Source organism: Pteronotus mesoamericanus, unplaced genomic scaffold (assembly GCF_021234165.1).
Source record: "Pteronotus mesoamericanus isolate MK-2021 breed Mesoamerican mustached bat unplaced genomic scaffold, CSHL_Meso_final scaffold_125, whole genome shotgun sequence".
Lineage (NCBI taxonomy): Eukaryota > Metazoa > Chordata > Mammalia > Chiroptera > Mormoopidae > Pteronotus > Pteronotus mesoamericanus.
The window spans coordinates 1,548,083-1,568,087 of record NW_026555304.1 but is presented as its reverse complement, the minus strand read 5'-3'; the positions used below and the strand labels follow the sequence as shown (position 1 = coordinate 1,568,087).

The following is a 20,005-nucleotide window of genomic DNA, read 5'->3' as shown; positions in this document are numbered from 1 at the left end:
TACTATCTCAAAGACATGTCACAAGAGAAACTTAATTTGGCAGTAGAAAATTCAGATCAATTGGATGATGAAATTGCAAAAATTTAGTAGCAAGAAAACCTCTGAAACAAAGCAGCATTTGTCTAGTGCGCACAGATACACGCTTTAATAATAACTTTCAATGAAAGGTAGAAAATGAACAGAAATAGAAAAAAAGCACAAAGACATGGAAATATAAAATTGTCCACAAAAGATCATTGTGCCTGTGTGCTCTGCTGACTGTAAAACTCTGATAAAATAAGAAATTGGGTTAAAAATATTTCTCTAGTGTCTTATAGTTGAAACACCTAGGAAAATCTCACCTTTTGCATACACAGTTGAGAACGCCCATTGCTGTCAGGTAGAAGTCAGAGTATGCAACATAATATAACATAATATAAAATAATGAATGATAATTGTTTCAGGTCAGTTGGAAAATAAATGCATTTGCTTAAGCAATAAAATGACTTTAAAACTCACTTCAAAGATTATATTCTCTTAATGTCGATAATTTAAAGTGATCATTAGCTCTAAGTATATATATATATGTATTTTAAATAAAAGATTATCAAAAATATCAAAAATATATTTTAAGTACACAACTCTGTGAGTACAGAGGGACTGTACAGGTTTTGTAGATCACTGAATAAATGTAGTTTGTTAAAAAATATCTCACAAATTCCTGAGTTAATCAAGCTTCAGAAATAGGACCACTTATGAACCCTCTTTTATAGCCTGACCCTCTAAAAAAAAAAGGTAAAGGAACATTAAAGTGTTCAAAAGAATATTGTTCTGGTCTTTATAGAACTTAAAGCAAAATTTATAGAGTTTTGGCAAATATACTTCCCCATTCTCCAAGCTCACCTTCCCCATAATGAAGTGGCATAAAATATCAAAATATATACTTTGTGGATGTTAACAAAGCACCAGCAATAGCTAACGTCACATGTGGTATACAGTGCATTATGTGCTTTGAAGTACGATGCAGAGAGAATTTCATTTTTGGCTGTGCACATGGACTCTGGACCCAGTTTGTGAGGAACATCCCCTCATCTGCCTCTTGTCAGCTGCGGACCTTGGGCAAGTTACATATGTCTCTGTGCATTGGTTCCTCATCTGTGAAAATGCAAACAATAGCACCTCTTTTGTTGTAGGTCAATAGGTATAGACAAAATAATACACAAGTCATGCTTAAAACAGTGTCTGGAACATGTCAGCAGTCAGTAAATGTGAGCATGCTACAAGCACTGTCCCACTTAATTCTCACAAAAGTCACACAAGATAGCTATATAATGGAGGCTCAGAATGGTTAAATAACTTGCCCATGGTCATACAGTAGTACCTAACAGAGCTGGGGTACAACCCTACCCATATTAGGCTAAAATGACATAACATAATATAAAAAAATTAGCTCAAATTGGATAAATCATTTTTAATTTAGAATAGTAGTAGTCAATCTATCTTCCCCAGAGTCCTAAGTTCAGAGAAATTATCTACTAAGTCCATCAATTTAATTCATCATATTCACAGAAAATTAAAAAGAAAAACAATATAACCATCACAATAAAAGCAAAACAAAAAAAAGAATTTGACAAAATCTAACCCTATTTAAGATTTTAAAAAATAAAAATATTCTCAGAAAACTAGAAACAGTAGAAAACTTTCTCAACTCAAAAACGGCATCTATGAAAACTCTACAGCTCACATAAGATTTAGTGATGAAAGACCGAATGTCCTCCTAAGATCAGGAACATGCAAGAATTTCCACTCCCCACACCTCACTCACATTGTCCTGGAGGTTCTAGCCAGTCCAGCAAGCAAGACAAATAAAAGGAATACAGATCTGAAAGGAAGAAGAAAAGCTTTTGCTATTTGCAGATGACATAATCAGAGATGGAGAAAATCCTAGGGAATCTATTTAAAAATTATTAGAAATAAGTAAATTTAGCAAGAATGCAAGATATATGATATTTTAAAATTTATTATACTTATATAACTTAGCAATAAAACAATATTCAAAAACATTATTTAACACAGATTTCATAAATATGAGCAAAACAAGACACTGAAAAGTAAAAAAAATGCTAAGAAAGATTAAAGCCTTACATAAATGGATTGTCAGGATGTCCATTCACCCCAAATAGATCCAGAAAATCAATGTCATGCCAAACAGGATCTTAGCAGGATCCTGAAAATGCAAACCTAAAAGAACCAAAACACTTGTGGAAAAGAACAAATTGGAGGAATTCTACACATACATAAAGATTTTATAATTTATGAGGGGTACCCAAAAAACCTGGAATTTATTTATTAAAAAATTGTATATTATTTCTTACATGTTTAAACTTCAGTCACCTTCAGAGTACTCTCCTTTTGATACAATACATCTATCAAGATTTTTTTCCACTGCTCTAAACAGTTTTTGAACCTGTCAATTTGTATACCTTTTAGTGCTTCTGCCATTTTTCATTTCACCTCTTCCACATCAGCAAAGTTTCCCTTTGAGGACTTTTTTACATACAGGAAAACAAACAAAAAAAAGTCGCTTGGGGGTGAGATTGGATGAATAGGGAGGGTGAGGCATGAAGGTCATGCCGTTTTTAGTCAAAAACTGCTGAACACTCAGCATGGTGTGGACAGGTGCACTCATAAACTACCCATCATGAAATGGACAAAAGCATCAAAAGAGTCTTGAGAAGAAATTCTCTAAAGCCAAATGTAGCCTCTCACAACAATGCCAGCTGGTACACTGATACAGATGGGTTCCTAGAACACTCACCTAGCGAGGGAAGCCTACACAACAAGGAGCCTTTCTTACGGAAGATAATTCCAGTTTTTTGTGATCTCCCCTTATATATAGAATACTATGCAGCAGAATAAAGAAATGAACTCCTGACACATACCACAAAATGTATGAACCTCAAAAACATAATGCTAAAACAAAAGAAACCAGAAACAGGAATAAGTCTGTGGAAGTCTATTTTCACAAAATTCTTAAAAAATCAACCTAAGCAGGTCAGTAATTTTGTGAGAGTGGGCAGATAAAACAACAAAGGAGCACAAGGAAGGTGTACAAACAAAGAAATTCTACATCTCCATTGTGATCGTGGTTGCATGAGTATATACATTTGCCAAAATTCATCTAAGTACCATAAAATTGGTACATTTTATTGCATGTGAATTTCAAAGTTAATTTTAAAATTTCAACTGTGGCAGTTGCAATGGCATAAAGGCATATCACTGGGAGAATGTGTAATGAGAGATTCCATCTAATCAAGGATGTCAAGAAAGGTTTCCTTGCAGAATGACCACTCTGTTAACAGCAGGGAGTTCGTGGATCCACAGTTGATTTGAGAAGACACAATCAGAGATGGTTTTCACCGTTATACACAAGTCAATAAACGTAATACATGACATGGTGAGAGATGATGGTAGTGTAGAACAGAGCGATTTTCTATAAGGGATAGAGATAAAAAGAACTAAGGAGTTATAAAAATATTTAGTAGATAAAATCAACAGGGCTGGTGATGGGATGACAGAGAGGGAGATGTCAGAGATGACATTCAAGGTGCTGGTTATAGAGCTGGGTAGAAAGTGATGCCCTCTGTGACCGGAAACAGTGCCTGGTATGTGATGGCTCATGTTTATTGAGAGGAAAGGACTGGACCTGAGAGGTAGGCTAGAAGCTCTATTTTGAAACACTGAGTTTGAGGTGCTTTGAATATCCTAGAGGAGATAGCAAATAGCCATATTTATTCAGTTTTCAATTATAAGATGAACAGAAAGTTAGTATTGGTGAACTGCTTTTAATTACTTTTTGAGAAGGGAATATATTTGAATAAAAATCATCATTAATATCACCATAGGAAGGTATACTTTAATAGAAAATTTGATAGAAAGCATGTGAATAACATATCTAACATAAGCAGAGAGAGTTATCATGTTATGCATAATGTTAAGTACTCACAGTTATTTACAGGCCAGTTTACTGTTCTTCAAAATGTGTTTATAGCTGGGAATCCTTATCTAGTCCCTCTGTTTGCCCCAAAAAATTGTGACAAGAAATAATTAGGTCTGGCCTCCAATTTCTCTGGCCTCTTGTATTTAAATTTAGGCAAGCCATTCTCCTTTTTTGTTACTCATTGTTTTCAGCTATAAAAAGTTTCCAGAGGGTATGGGTTTTGCATTACAGAGTGGTTATTCATAAGGTTAAATGTCAGAAATCATTTTTTTAAAGTTCTTTCCTTATATCATAGACAAAAAATAACTAAAAATTGATAAAAAAAAGACCTTACTGTAAAAACTAAAACTATAATATTCTCAGAAGAAAAAACATAGAAGAAACACTGAATGACATGGAATTTTCCAATGATTTCTTTTTTTCTTTATTTATTTTCTTATTTTTTAATTTATAAATCATGTTTATTCTATTACAGTTGTCTCAATTTTTCCCCCTTTACCCCCCTCCACCCATCCCACCCCCATCCCCCAACTCCCACAGTCAATTCCCACTCTGTTTTCCATGTCCATGGGTCATTCATACATGTTCTTTGTCTAGTCCCTTCCCCTTCTTTCCACCATTGTCCTCTTTCCCCCTCCCCTCTAGTCACTTTCAATCTGCTCCATGTTTCCATGTCTCTGGTTTATTTTGCTCATTAGTTTATTTTGTTGACTAAAGTCCACTTACAGGTGAAATCATATGGTATTTGTCTTTCACCAACTGGCTTATTTCACTTAGCTTAATATTCTCCAGTTTCATCCATGTTGTCACAACAGGGAGCAGTTCCACCTCTCTCTCCTTCTGTCTTTCTTAAATGCGGATTGATTTTATTTATATTTTTAAATGTCAAAGTTCATTATATTGCATATAACAGCAAAATCGTAAAATAAGCAACAGAAGATAACATAGATAATTTATATTTCATTAAAACAAACCTTTATGCATCAAAGAACACTCTCAAAAGAGTGTAAAAGACAGCTCAAGAAAGGGAAAAATGATTACAACTCATATATCTGGCAAGGGATATTAATTTACAATATATAAAAAGCAAATTGGTTTCTTTCATACAACAAAAAAAAAAACATTTAAAAATGGACAAACAGTGCTCACTTCAGCAGCACATATACTAAAATTGGAAAGATACAGAGAAGATTAGCATGGCCCTGTGCAAGGATGACATGCAAATTCGTGAAACGTTCCGTATTTTTAGGAAAATAACAACTGATACTACAGAAATACAAAGGATTGTCAAAAACAACTATGAACAATTATATGCCAAGAAATTTGAAAACTTTGATGAAATGGACAAATTTTTAGAAAAGTATAATATTCCAACACTGAAGGAGGAAGAAGCAGAAAGCTTGAGCAGACCAGTAACAGGTGGGGAAATTGAAGCAGTAATCAAGAAACTCCCAGCACACAAAAGTCCAGGGCCAGACGGTTTCCCAGGAGAATTTTACAAAACATTTAAGGAAGAGCTAACCGCTGTCCTTCTCAGACTATTCCAAAAAATCCAAGAGGAGGGAAGACTCCCAGACTCTTTCTATGAGGCCAGCATCACCCTAATCCCAAAACCAGATAAAGACCCTACAAAGAAAGAAAACTACAGGCCAATTTCGCTGATTAACATAGATGCTAAAATCCTCCACAAAATATTGGCAAACCGCATCCAGCAATACATTCAAAAGATTATCCACCACAATCAAGTGGGATTCATCCCAGGGATGCAAGGATGATTCAATATACACAAGTCAATAAACGTAATACATGACATGGATAAAAGAAAAGACAAAAACCACATGATCATCTCGATAGATGAAGAAAAAGCATTCAATAAGGGGTAGCACCCATTTATGATCAAAACACTCAACAAAATGGGAATAAATGGGGCATTCCTCAATGTAATAAAAGCCATATAGGAAAAACCTACAGCCAACATCATAAAACGGGCAAAAACTCAAAGCTTTCCCACTAAGATCAGGAACACAACAAGGATGTCTGTGCTCACCACTTCTTTTCAACATCGTATTGGAAGCCCTAGCCACAGCGGTCAGACTAGAGAAAGAGATAAAAGGCATCCACATAGGAAAGAGGAAGTAAAGCTATCATTGTTTGGAGATGACATGATAGTGCACATAGAAAACCCTGTAGACTCTACCAAAAAACTACTCAACCTAATGAGTGAATTTGGCAAAATAGCAGGATACAAAGTCAATATTCGGAAATCAAAGGCATTTTTGTATACCAGCAATGAAAGAGAAGAAGAAATCAGAAAAAAAAATACCATTCGATATAGCAAGAAGAAAAATAAAGTACCTAGGCATAAATTTAACCAAAGAGGTAAAAGAACTGTATTCAGAAAACTATACAACATTGAAGAAAGAAATTAAGGACGACACAAATAAATGGAAGCGTATACTGTACTCATGGATTGGAAGAATTAATATCATCAAAATGTCCATACTAGCCAAAGCAATTTATAGATTCAACACGATCTCTATTAAGATATCAATGACGTATTTCACAGAAATATAACAGACATTTCTAAAATTTATATGGAACCATAAACAACCCCAAATAGCGCAGCAATTTTGAGAAAGAAACACAAAGTAGGAAGCATCACAATACCGGACATCAAACTCTACTACAAAGCCACTATACTCAAAACAATCTGATACTGGCACAAGAACAGACCCATAGACCAGTGGAACAGAATAGAAAGCCCAGAAATAAACCCAGGTCTCTATGGGCATCTAATATTTGACAAAGGGGGCAGAAGCATAAAATGGAGCAATAATAGCCTCTCCAACAAATGGTGTTGGGAGAGCTGGATGGCTACATGCGAAAAATTGAAATTGGATCATCAGCTGACACCATACACAAAAATAAACTCAAGAAGGATAAAAGACTTAAGTATAAGTCGCAACACCATCAAAGTCCTAGAGGAGAACATTGGCAGGAAACTCTCAAATATCCCATGCAACAATTTTTTCACCAATATGTCTCCTAAAGCAAGGGACATAAAGGAGAGAATAAACAAGTGGGACCTCATCAAAATAAGAAGTTTTACACAGCTAAAGAAAACATCAGCAGAATGCAAAGGGAGCCAACCCTATGGGAAAATATATTCGCTAATGATACATCAGATAGAGGTTTGATCTCCAAGATATATAAAGAACTCACTCAACTCCACTCCAAGAGGACAAATGATCCAATCAAAAAATGGGCAAAGGACCTTGGCAGACGCTTTTCCAAGGAGGGGATACAGAGGGCCCAGAGGCATTTGAAAGGATGCTCAGCATCACTAGCCATCAGAGAAATGCAGATCAAAACCACCATGAGGGACCACCTCACACCGGTCAGAATAGCCATCATAAACAGATCAACAAAGAACAGGTGCTGGCGAGGCTGTGGAGAAAAGGGAACCCTACTACACTGTTGGTGGGAATGCAGACTGGTGCAGCCATTGTGGAAAGCAGTGTGGAATTTCCTCAAAAAGCTGAAAATGGAACTGCCTTTTGATTCAGTGATTCCCCTGCTGAACTATACCCTAAGAACACCAAAACACCGATACAAAAGAACCTATGCACCCCAATGTTCATAGCAGCACAATTTACAATAGCTAAGTGTTGGAAGCAACCTAAATGCCCATCAGTAGATGATTGGATCAAAAAACAATGGTACATATACACAATGGAATACTACGCAGCAGAAAGAAAAAAAGAACTACTAAACTTCGCAACAGCATGGATGGAACTAGAGAGCATTATGCTAAGGGAAATAAGCCAGGGGGCTAACGACAAATACCATATGATCTCACCTATAAGCGGAACCTAACCAACAATACAAAGATGCAAGGAAAATAAGACCAGCAACATTGAAAGGAAAAGAAATCAACAGAGACAAGAGGGAAGGAGGGAGGACGGGGCGGGGAAAAAGAAGGAAAGGGGAAAGTCAAGGAACATATAGCAAGGACTCATGGACAAAACCAAAGGGGTAGAGCTGAAGGAGGGAATTAGAGAGGGAGCAAGGTTAAGTGGTGGGGGGTGAGGCAGAGACAAATGTATTTGAAGAAAATAAATTAAAATAAAATTTAAAAAAAAAGAAAGATTTTGTTTGGGAACATCAAAATTTTCTAAAGATAAATGGTGGTGATAGTTGCACAAAATTTGAATGTACTTAATGCCACTGAATTATACTCTTAAAAATGGTTAAAACGGTAAATTATATGTTATGTGTATTTTATCACAATAACATATTTTACTATGCTATAGTAAAAGGAAAAGGACAAAAAAGAATCCAGCCCCTATGTAGCTAGAAAATCTGAGAGACAAAAGGGACCATTCAGCGAGTTTTTCCCTCACACTCCCTCTGCACAGAATCCCCCCTTACCCACACAGCTACAAGCTTCAGTCTCCAGGCCTGGGAGGAAGCCCCGCAGGGAAGCCTTGGACTCAGCCCTGACCAGGCCATGGCTGAAAAACTCATTAGAAACCAGAGAGAAGGGAAGATAATTTCTACTATAAGTTTCTCATATCTTCAAATGATTAGTTCTCCAATCTGCATGCTAACCAGTAAGAAAAATGTTTTTAAACAAAGACAGGAGCATCAGATCTTAACTGTGAATTGCATTTATTCTCAGTTAGGATTCGTAAGCAGAATATGGTCCTTCAAAAGATATCCACACCTTAATTGCCAGAGCCTGCGAATATGGCCAAGGGAACGAAGATTGCTAATCAGCTGACCTTACAATGGGGATATTGTCTTGGATTAGGGAGAGGCAATGTCATCACAAGGCTTCTTAAAAGTTGAAGAGGACAGTCAGAGGGAGCCACAGCTGTGGTAGAAAGGCAAAGTGATGGCCTTGAAAATGAAGAAAGGGAGGAAGGAGCTGAGGAATGTGGACACTGTATCAAAGCTGAAAAAGCAAGCTGTATTCTCTCCTAGAAACCTTGATTTTAGTCTATGAAACTCATGTAAGACTTCTGAATTACAGAATTGGCGAGGATGTAAAATGGTACAGCCACTATGGAAACAGTAGGAGGTTCTTCAAAAAAATTAAAAATAGAACTGGGTATTGAAGGTCCAAGATGGTGCCGATTACTCCTGTTAGACAACTGATCCCTGAATAAACAGCTTCTGAAAACAAACAAGAGAAAGAGATCGAACAGTCGGGATGGGGAGGAGCTCGACTATTCTACAACTCTGGGAGCTGCAGAAGATCTCCATGGAAGCAGTGGGTGGAGCCACAGTTGCCTCCCCTCCCCCTCACTAGATCAGGGAGAGCTTTATGGGAACTTCGGACCATCTACAGGATCATTGCAGCAGCACATTTACAGCTATATCCCCTGGAGCCTTTTGCTCCTGAACAACAGGGCATCAGCACATCCACCTGATCTTTCTTCAGGGTGCTACTCCACTTGGCAGGTTAGTGACCCAGGTGCCAGTGTCCACTGGGCTCCAAGCCCCTGAAGTATTGCCATGTAGTTTCCCTCAACACCATGCTCTTTTCCTAGGTGAGGCCAAGAGACATTTCCTAGCCACTTTCTTGACATTTAGGCGAGAACTCCAAGCAGACTCTCTTCAGCCTTACCAAGTAGTTGGGTTTAAATGCATTTCATAACTGATTCCAACCTTCATTACCAGAATAAAGGCACATTCTTGAGTTTGAATTTGAATCCCACACACAAGCACAGCAGACAGCTCTTCATTCTACAAAATGTCTGTAGCAGCTTACTTGCAGTTGCTTGCAATGAATCAGGACCAGGGAGAATTCAGTCAGAACAGAATGTCATACCAGATAGGGAAGGGACTGCTCCAATGCGTCAGGCAATGGTCTCAGAATGAATACAGGGAGCAGGCTTGCAAAGGAATTTTTCAGTAGAGTAAAACCAACTCTGTTCCTTAAAATGAACAAAGCTTCTCACATTTACTTTAACTCGGAGCTTCACTCAGGGACATTGAGGAACAGTCCACCATGTTTAATCATGTCACAGCAGCTAAGCCTATGTTCTGCAGTTGATTTTGACAGCAACCTCCCTATGTCACCTCTGTTACACCAAAGCCTAATTCAATAAAGGTCACTGAGAAGGGCAAGGCAATGGTGTCCAAAAGCTACCACCTGAAAGTCATTACAATAAAGCTTCTATCTCCCTTTTTTGCCATCTTGTTTAGAAAAGTTTTTTTTTAATAAACCATTGTGATAGCAAAAGAAAGTCTCATTCTCTATGATTTTTTCAATGATTCTTTTTTCCCTTCAAGATAACCCCTCACCCCTGGATGAATAGCCATCCAAAGTCAAAAAATGCAGAAAGACAGACTTGGTAGCAAAGATAAATCTCAAACCAGATGCAAAGTTTTATGTACACTTTGCTAGATTTTACAATAGGCCTTGGTGCTGCAAGTCAGTATTTCCACTGGAAATAGTGACTCTCTGCCAGGGCTCAGTGTGATATTTTTCCAGTAGTAACTAAGAACCAGCTATGTCTCCTTTCCAAGAATATTTTTCTTCTGCAAGAATAAAAAAAATGTTAGATATTTAAGAAGTGGCCATGTTTAATCTCTGAGGTAGCTCCAATCTTGTACTTTATTCACAGTTTCTCACACCCACTCCAGCATGTTGGAGGCTGGAATTCAAACACCACACACTTGCCACTTGCGCAGAAGTTGTCTCACTCTTGAAATTCCTGAAGATCTAGATATCCTGACCACATCTATGTAATTATGGCCCAATAGTTCTAGAATAACAACAAAAAAAGTATGCTTTCTAGAGATATTCACAATGCAATGCAAAGCTGCTGATTCATTTATTTGACAAAAACATACTAAATGCTTAGTATATACAAGCTTTGTGCCAGGTACCACAGATGCTTAGCATCAATAAGATCTGGTCCGTTTTTTGATTGCATATTTGGCATACAAATTGTGGGACCCATAGCTCCAAAGAGAGTTAGCAGACCCTCATCATTGGTTTCTTGCATTTTCAGTACATGTACATAGTCTTATCAGCACAAGGGAGGCCCTGTCAGTTTCACCATCTTCAAAAACAGAAGGTAGGAGGTCATCTGCTAGTTCTTCATGAACAGCACTTCATGAACTTTAGTCATTTAAGTACATCACAGTCTTAGTACACCCATATATCATGTTTTATGCCTTAGTGTTTAATAATTTTCTCTATGTTCACTAACTTTTAGTTTAATTCACTGTACTTCAGAAGGAAATTTCCTACCATTACAAAAACCGGAAACAGAATCAGCTGCCATAAATGGAGGCTAATTATGTAAATAAACACAATGGAAACAGAGTTAAAAAAGGCTTCATTTAAAAAATTAAAATTTATAAAGAGTGCACATGGCTATAAATCTGATCAATTCACAAAAATATGTGTTAGAAAATAAATTACTTACATATGAAAAATGAAATAGTTCATAACTAGCAAGCCTGACCTTTATTTCACAATTGCCACTAGTACTCAAATTTCCATCACTTTATTCACCTTGGCAAAGTTTTAAAAATCTCTTTTTATTTTCTGATATATAAAGGGTTCAAAAGGAAAAAAAAGTTATATCCCTTGAAACTCTACCTGCCAAGGTACTTGATTTCCCCTGGGTGCCAGGTCTGAAGGGAAGACATTTAGCTCTTAGAGTACACGCTGGGTACCCTGTGGGCACAGGGCTCAACCTAGAACCCCCAAAATCCCAAATATCAGTGAGGAGAGAGTGAAGGAAACTCACCCATCATGATTAGTTGGGTTGAGACTGATGTCAGAGTTACAGTTTTACAGGACTTCTAACTGGTCCCCCAGCAGAACTCACCTGGCATCGTGACTCCAAACTGTCCTGTGTGACACTGTGTTCCAGTCACTAACATGTTGGAGCTTTTTCAGGGGCTCTCACAACTGATGGCCCCAAGGGACAACAATGGGCCTGAAACCATGGCCCTGCATAGTTCCTCTCCCTCTGAAGTAGCCATGGATTCCCAGGATCTCTGAGAACCAGTCCCTTTCCCCTCATCTTTACTTAATGAAGAAACTCTGCTCCCCTGGAGTTTTTGAACATTCTCCAACAGTATTCCTGCCCAACCCTGAGGGTAATTTCTTCCTCTCCCTCTCTTTTTGTTCAGACCTTACTGTGTTACTCATTCTATCAAACCAAGTCCTCCCTCTATTTCGAATACTGAGTCTTTTTATGGTTTCTACCTCTCTTTTGGCAATTAGCATAAATATTTGGTTTGGTTTTCTTTCTCAGTATAAATGGCCTGCCTTTCAACTAGGCTGTCAGGAATGTAGGGCAGCAGCTGCATTTTCTATGTCTTTGCATTCTACACAAGACCTTACACCAAGCAGGAACTGATTTAAGTATCTTATGTGAATTTCTTCAGCCACAGGGTATCAAGCCAATTCCAGTTTTCAGTGTGACCTACCTTGCCTAGTCACACAAGGCAACCCACAGTGCCCCACAGGTGAGCCCCCATGAACTCTGATTTGGCAAGAAATGGGGACAGAGTGGAGCATTTGTAACTGAAACCTCCTTACCTGGCCAGTTCTAATGGAAACAGAGTGTCTTTGGACTCATGCAGCAGAATCAAAGGGGGAATTTTCAAGTTGTCTATGAGGAAAACTTCAGAATGTGAACTCAGGAAAAGAAATCCCAAAAATTCTGCCAAAGAAAAAAAAAATACCTCCCTGAACCACAGATATCCAGTTCTGAGGTACTCCAATTCCAAACTTCTTATCAGAACCACAAGAACCTTTGCCATTAAAGCAGACAACTACAGTCCTCTGATTGAGGGCAGTGATCTGGTGACTAGAACAGGCCAAGTGGGCTCTGCTCAGGGGAAAAAGAGGAGACCCCAGAACAATGAGGGTTCATTGAACTCACCTGAGTCAGGTTGGAAGCTCATATGAATAAAACCCATTTTAAGAAATCATCAAATCACACCCTGCCTAAAACCACAGAGACTGCCACTATTTTATCAGAAAGGTCTGAATGAGCTCCCCAAAAGAAAAGCATGTGTCTTTGGAGGATGACACGATCTTTCATTTAAAACCCGTACTGTTTCAAAACCATTATCACATCTGGTAGCCTCCAGTCATTTGACCACCCCCATCCATGGCATATTTGATTTTTTTTTTTTTTTTTTTTTTTTTTTTTTTTTCACTTTATTTTTTATGTTTATTGTATTTTTTCCATTACCATTGAATCCCCTTATAACCCCTTCCTCCCAGCAATCACACACTGTTATCCATGTCCATGAGTCCTTTTTCCTTTTTGCTCAATCCCTCCAGCGCCTAACCCTCCTATCCCAACTAGCTTTCACCTGCTCTCCAACTATGAGTCTGTCTCTGCTTTGTTAGTTCAGTTTGTTCATTAGATTTCACATATGATTGAAATCATATGTATTTGCCTTTCTTTAACTGGCTTATTTCACTTAGCATAATGTTCTCCAGGTCAGTCTATACTGCTGCGAAGGGTAAAATTTTCTTCCTCTTTGTGGCCAAGTAGAATTTCATTGTATAAATATTCTATAGTTTTATCCACTCATCTACTGATGAACACTTGGCCTGCTTCCATATCTTGGTGGCTGTAAATAATGCTGCAATGAACATAGGGGTGCTTATGTTCTTTCAAATTAGTGTTTTGGGTTCCTTCAGATGTTTTTCCCAGAAGTGGGATCACTGGGTCAAAAGACAGATCTACTTTTAATTTTTTGAGGTATATCCATCCTGCTTTCCACAGTGGCTGCACCAGTCTGCATTCCCACCAGCAGTGCAAAAGCATCCCATCTTTCTCCACATCCTTCCAACACTTGCTGTCTGTTGATTTGTTGATGATGGCCATTCTGACAGGTGTGAGATGGTATCTCATCATGGTTTTAGTTTTCATTTCTTTGATGCTTAATGACGTTGAGCATCTTTTCATATGTCTATTGGTCATCTGTATGTCCTCTTTGGAGAAGTGCCTGTTCAGATCCTTTGACCATTTCTTAATTGGGTTGTTTGGGGTGGCTTCTGTAACATCATAGATTTGCACTAGATTTTCATCCTTTTAGATCCTGGACCAATCCTCCAAAGTACCTTAGTCTCTGTCTCCTCTTTTTCTTCAAAAAAATTCACTCATTTGCCTTTGCTGATCAGCCTGTTCTGTCTACAAGTTTTGGTGTTAAGCCAGACACAGACCTCTAACAGGAGCACACTGGAAGAAGAATAGTTGCCTTGGGCCACACATTAAATACACAAACACTAACAAAAACTGAATAGTAAAAAAAGGGTTTTAAGTAAATTTACAGTTTTGTGTTGGGCTCCATTCATAGCCATCATGGGCCGCATGCGGCCTGTGGGGACACAGGTTGGACTCTGTAAAGGCTAAGAAACCTCCTCTGAAGCCCTTTCCTTCAAGAAAACCTGACTGATTGGAGCGCTGGAGAGGATCCTGCCTTGGGAAACTGATGTCTCAGAGTTCTCTTTAGTGCTGAATTCTGTTTTTGGCTGGTGAGCTGGCCTCCAGGCACCACCATCCAAGCCATTCTTCCCATAGAGCAGTCAGTCTGTCTCATGCTTTCGTATTCTTCCAAAATGTTCAGAATGACAGCTATTTAATGTGGAAGGAAATCAGCACAGAATTCTGTTCTCCCAGCCAGGACCTCTTGTTTTCTTTTCTTTCAGATCTTCCAAGTCTGCTATACTCTTTTGTGGCTGTCTAAAAGAAATACTGTCAAGACAGAAGTGAGGGACAAGGGAAGGTGACATGAGGAGACAGAATTCTGTGTTTCACAAAGAGGACGAGTGGCCAGCTCGGCCACCTGCATATTCTCAATGCTGATGGCCACAGTCTTGTCACCACTAGCCCACCTTCAGGATTCATGAGAACTGCTCTTCCTTCATTCTCTCAGAGAAAACAAAAAAAGTACAATTTCCCCTAAAAGGCAAATGTCCAAATGTCCAACTGCCTTATACGGCTGCCCTACCATCACTACAGAAGTGATTAGTAAGGGTTTTTTTGTTTCGTTTTGTTTTGTTTTTTTGGCTGGGGGTAGTTACCTGTCTCTTGAATCATCCTCCAGCACTGTAAACTACATAAGACATCTCACCAATGGGAGAAACATACCCAGATCAGCAGTTTGTGAAAACTGACTGTGTAAGTGACCTAACTAACGTAAAAGGAGCTGCCTCACAGTGGTGGAAAGCTCTGTCCCTGTTCCCAACAGGGAGTAAAAACCCTCCTGACATACCACTGGAACCCCAGGGGTATCTGAAACAGACTACACATAATCCCAGAAGATGGGGCAAGCACTCTTTCCTTCCCTGGAAGGAAGTGGCTTCCTCACTTTGTGGTAAGTTTGAATCAAGGAGTCTGAAGAAATTAATCTGAAAATATAAGTATCATATGAAAAGTTACATTTTTCTTACCCTTTCATTAAAAGAAGTCACCATTCTCTAATTTTAGTCATGTGCTTTCTCTCTGTTCAGAGGAATATTTCCCTTCTTCTGGAGCCTGGAAACAAACCCCATGCACTGAGAAAATCCATGTGGTCCCATACCTTTGACACAAATCACAAGTTCTTCCCAGCTTGGCCTCCTGGTCCACTGCACCTGATAAATCACAGTCAAATTTGCATCCTCTTTTGTTAAATTCTGACAGTAGGTCACTATTTGCAAAATGTCACAGCTAGCCTCTCACAGTGACCCTGATACACCAGCCCTCACATAACCTAACCCACACAGTGACCAATAAATGAGGAGGCACGCAGGTCCTCTAACTTATATGGGTAAGGAATTCCCACAGCAATGCAGCCTGGAGCAGGGGACCTCATCATCTCATTGATGGCATTCCCAGAGGGAGTGAAATTCCACCTTAGCAAAGAAAAAGCTAGGCTTCAGAAAAATTTTATTAGGCCGCCTTTGAAATAGTGCTCAGTTAAACCATGAGGGACCTCAGGCTTTCCAGCATATTAGTAGGGTGCTTCATGTTGGCTTCATCATCCATTCTGCTTTTCAACTGATCTCCTTACTTGGACCACAGTGGATGAGACATGGATGTGACTCTGGAGAGAGATAACATGGATCTATCTGTGCAGATTAATAATAGAAATACTTAAATTCATGTATTTACTTTCATGATAAACATTTCACGTCAAGTAAGATGTTTATGAAATTTGCTTAAAAGTATAGGTTCATAAAAATGTAATGCCACTTTGCAGTGTTTTTGGCAATGCAGTAGATTGCCTCCATTCTTCTGCAAATTCTGTGTGATTCTCAGAATTTGGTATTGATTCAATAGTTCCTTTTCACACCATCTTAGTCTCTTCTATAATATGTGAAATGCTGCTGTCTTTCTCTCTTTCTTTCTTTTCTTTTTTTTTTTTTTTGAAGATCATTAAGATGTGCAACGTGTACTCTCAATTCCTTAAAGAAAGATTCACACAGTAAAACTGCCTTGCATTTTGTACATCTAGGTTGGATCGTGGAAATGACACATGAAACAGGATATTGCACAAGGACTTCTACCTACTCCTACCTATGTCCTCCAATGAAAGACAGGGACTTTTCTTCCTCTCGTGTTTCGCATACTCAGCACACACCTGGGTGGCTGTGATGTTTGGGTGCTATAGGAAATAGATGGAAAACAGGAACATGCCCATATCTTTACAAAACAAGAAAATTGTTTTGCAGGCATTATATGAGACATGATCATAAGAAAGAACCAAGAGGGAAAATCATTGTGGGATGCTTAAAACCATTAGCTAGCCTTCTGAGAACTAGAAAACATATCCAATTGATTAGACTCCTGAAAAAGTCCTCTTACATGTTTGGAATTCTGATCTGTTGAGTATAGTGCAGTAAATATTAACTTCATCTTTTAAAAGAATTATTAAAGGAAATATTACCTCCTTTTATGTTTATATGGAGTTTATGTTTTATGTATAAACATAAAAGATATCAAAGATTACCTGGATCTTTACCTTCCCCACAGCCTATATGAGTTTATTTATTTCTCACTGAAAAAAAAATGGAATGTGATTATTTAAAGAATTAATGCAATGTTATATGAGATTTTATAATAATGAAAAGTCTTATACAACACAATTGCATCTGTTAGTAAATCTTCATTTCACTTTCATTCTCATATGTAGAGTGAATTATATTTGGTGAAGGACTAAAACATAAACTATTGAACGGTTTAGATAATATCAGACAACCTCAGAGGGCCTCAAGTGACTCTGCTGATACCAGCAAGCATATGTAAGATTTCTGAATTTAATTCAATTTTACCAAATATGAGTTACATTTATACAAAAATGAGCAAGGCCCTAGGAAGATAGTTGTCACAATTTCTGGACTGAAGCTTCGCTGATGGGAAAACATGAGTGAAACAAATTATTACAAGACAGTGTGATTCGTGTTCTAAAAAGCATGCAAGATCTTAGTGTGCAGAAGCACCTGAGCCCTATGTAACCTGGGAACATGACGAAGGCAGACTGGAAGGAATGATGTTTGCGTTGCAATTTAATAAGTAAAAAATCACTAGGAAATTAAGAAAGTATGAGGACTATAATATTCCAGCAGAAGCAATACAAAACCAAAGGCAACTATAGTACCCTTCTCACCACCTCCACCACAGTACACACTGTTCTGACACATGTTCTCACTTCCTCCTCACAACAGCCATGGACAGGGAACACTAACACTCCCAGTCATGAGTGAGAATGCTGAGATTGAACAAATTCACATAAGTTGTTGAAGGAAACAGCTAATAAGTTCTCCGAGAGGGATTATTCTGATGTCTGCCCCCTGCCAAATGCTAACTATTGTTCACCATGATGTATGGAGTATGGCTTGATGGTACTTAAAAATCTCTCTTCCCTGGTGGGGGGTGGGGTGTTCAGTTGGTTAAGCATCATCCTCTACCAAAAGCCTGCCAATTCAATCCCCAGTCAGGACATTAAGTACCTAGGTTGAAGATTCAATCCCAAGTTGGGGCACTTATGGGAGACAATCAATAGATGTTTCTCCTGTCAATGTCTCTCTCTCTCCCTATATACATATATAGATATAGATATAGATAGATATATAGATGATATAGATATAGATAGATATAGGTGATATAGATATCTATATATAATTTTTAGTCCTTACCCCCCCAAAAATATATATATGGATTATATATATAAAATATATATAGAGGTATATATAATATATATATAAAATATATAAATATAAAATAATATAATATAAATATAATATAACATAATATATAAATATAATATATAAAATATATAAATATATAATAATATAATAAAATATAAATATATAATTATATAATATAAAATAATAAATATATAAAATATATATCTCCTTGGGTGAGGATTAAAAAAAAATTTCTCTAAATCCACTCTATCTCATTCTTCTTTTGTCAGAACTGATATATATAGATAAAGTTGGATATATTACATTATTATACATAGATAATAGGGATAGATAGATAGGTGATATAAAAATAAGAAATATAATACTGAGGTATATATACTGAGGTATAGTTTACATACAATAAAGTACACATTTCCTCAGTGTATACATCAATGATCATCAAAGGGTACATGACCATGTGACTACATCCTAAGCTAAGATGCAGACCCCTCATAACCTCTCCCAGTCAGTCCACTCAAAAGCAGCTCTTTCCTGCTTTCTGTTACCATGTTGGTTGCCTGCTCTTGAATGCCATGTAAATGAATCATACTGTCAGTTCCCTTTCAGGTCTTACACCCTTTACTCATGTAACATTTCTGAAACTCATTTACACTGTTGAATGTATCAGTATTTTTCCCTTTTCTCCCTGGCAGTACTTGACTGTGTGAATACACCAAAATTTGATAATCCACTCCCATGTGAATGAATATTTGGGTTGTTTTCCAGCTTGAGGATTTTATCCAAAAGTACTATGAACCTTCTTTCAAAGACCTGTTGTGGACACATGTTTTTATTTCTCTTGGGAAAATACCTGGGAGTGGGACTGCTGAGTTATGTGGGAGATGGGTATTCAGTGCTAGTTTCCCAAAGAACTCAGGAATTCACATTCTTACCAGCAATGTGTAAAATTCAGGTTCATTTATATTTATGCCAACTTTGATTTTGCCAACTTTGATATCTTTATTTGAACCCTTCTTGATGTGTGGAAAGTAGAATCTAATTGTGATTTTACTTGCACTTTCCTGATGATGTTGTGATATTGAGCACAAGGTCATGCTGTCAATGTAAACAGTTTAAACATGTAGGTAAGTTTTGAGTTTGTTTGAGCCAAACTGATGACAATTGTTGGGAAGCAGAATCTCAACAGATTGAGAAAATGATTAAGAGAATGGTAGTTTGGCACCTGATTTTATATATTACAATCAAAGGTGAAAGTGTAGGGGGTTACATGAAATCTACTGCTGATAAACTAGGGAGGCAAGAAAAAGAAAAGATGGGAAATCTCTGGGGTTGGATAAAAAGTAAAACAGTAGACACATACTTCTTTTATATTGGTGGGTATAGAATAGCAACAGTTAACAATTAACATAATAACAATAACAATGAAGGATTTTGTAGTCTCTGCTCTGGTACAGTGACAGGTCCAGAGAAAAGGAAATAACCTGGGAATTCCAAAGATATGTTATCCTGGATGCAGAAAGATAGCAGACAAGCTCAGTTAAGGTAAAGATTAACCTTTGTCAGGGAATATGCCAGCCTAGGACATAACTGCTTGCCATAACTCACCTTTAGTTAGAACCTTTTAAAAATACCAATAATGAACTAACAGAAAGGGAAATAAAGAAAACAATCCCATTTAGAATTGCTTCAAAAATAATAAAATACATAGAAATAAACCTAACCAAGGATGTAAGAGACCTGCTCCCAGAAAATTATAAGACACTGAAGAAAGACATTGAAGAAGATATAAATAAGTGGAAGCACATACTGTGTTCATAGATAGCTAGAATTAATATCATTAT

At 37.6% G+C, this 20,005-nt stretch overlaps 1 non-coding gene across 1 annotated transcript; it reads left to right on the top strand.

Moving 5' to 3' along the window:
- The first annotated feature begins 5,120 nt into the window (after window positions 1–5,120).
- Window positions 5,121–5,226, top strand: LOC129082384 (U6 spliceosomal RNA). Its single transcript, XR_008530404.1, has one exon. It is a non-coding gene; the product is annotated as a U6 spliceosomal RNA (small nuclear RNA).
- The last annotated feature ends 14,779 nt before the right edge of the window (window positions 5,227–20,005 follow it).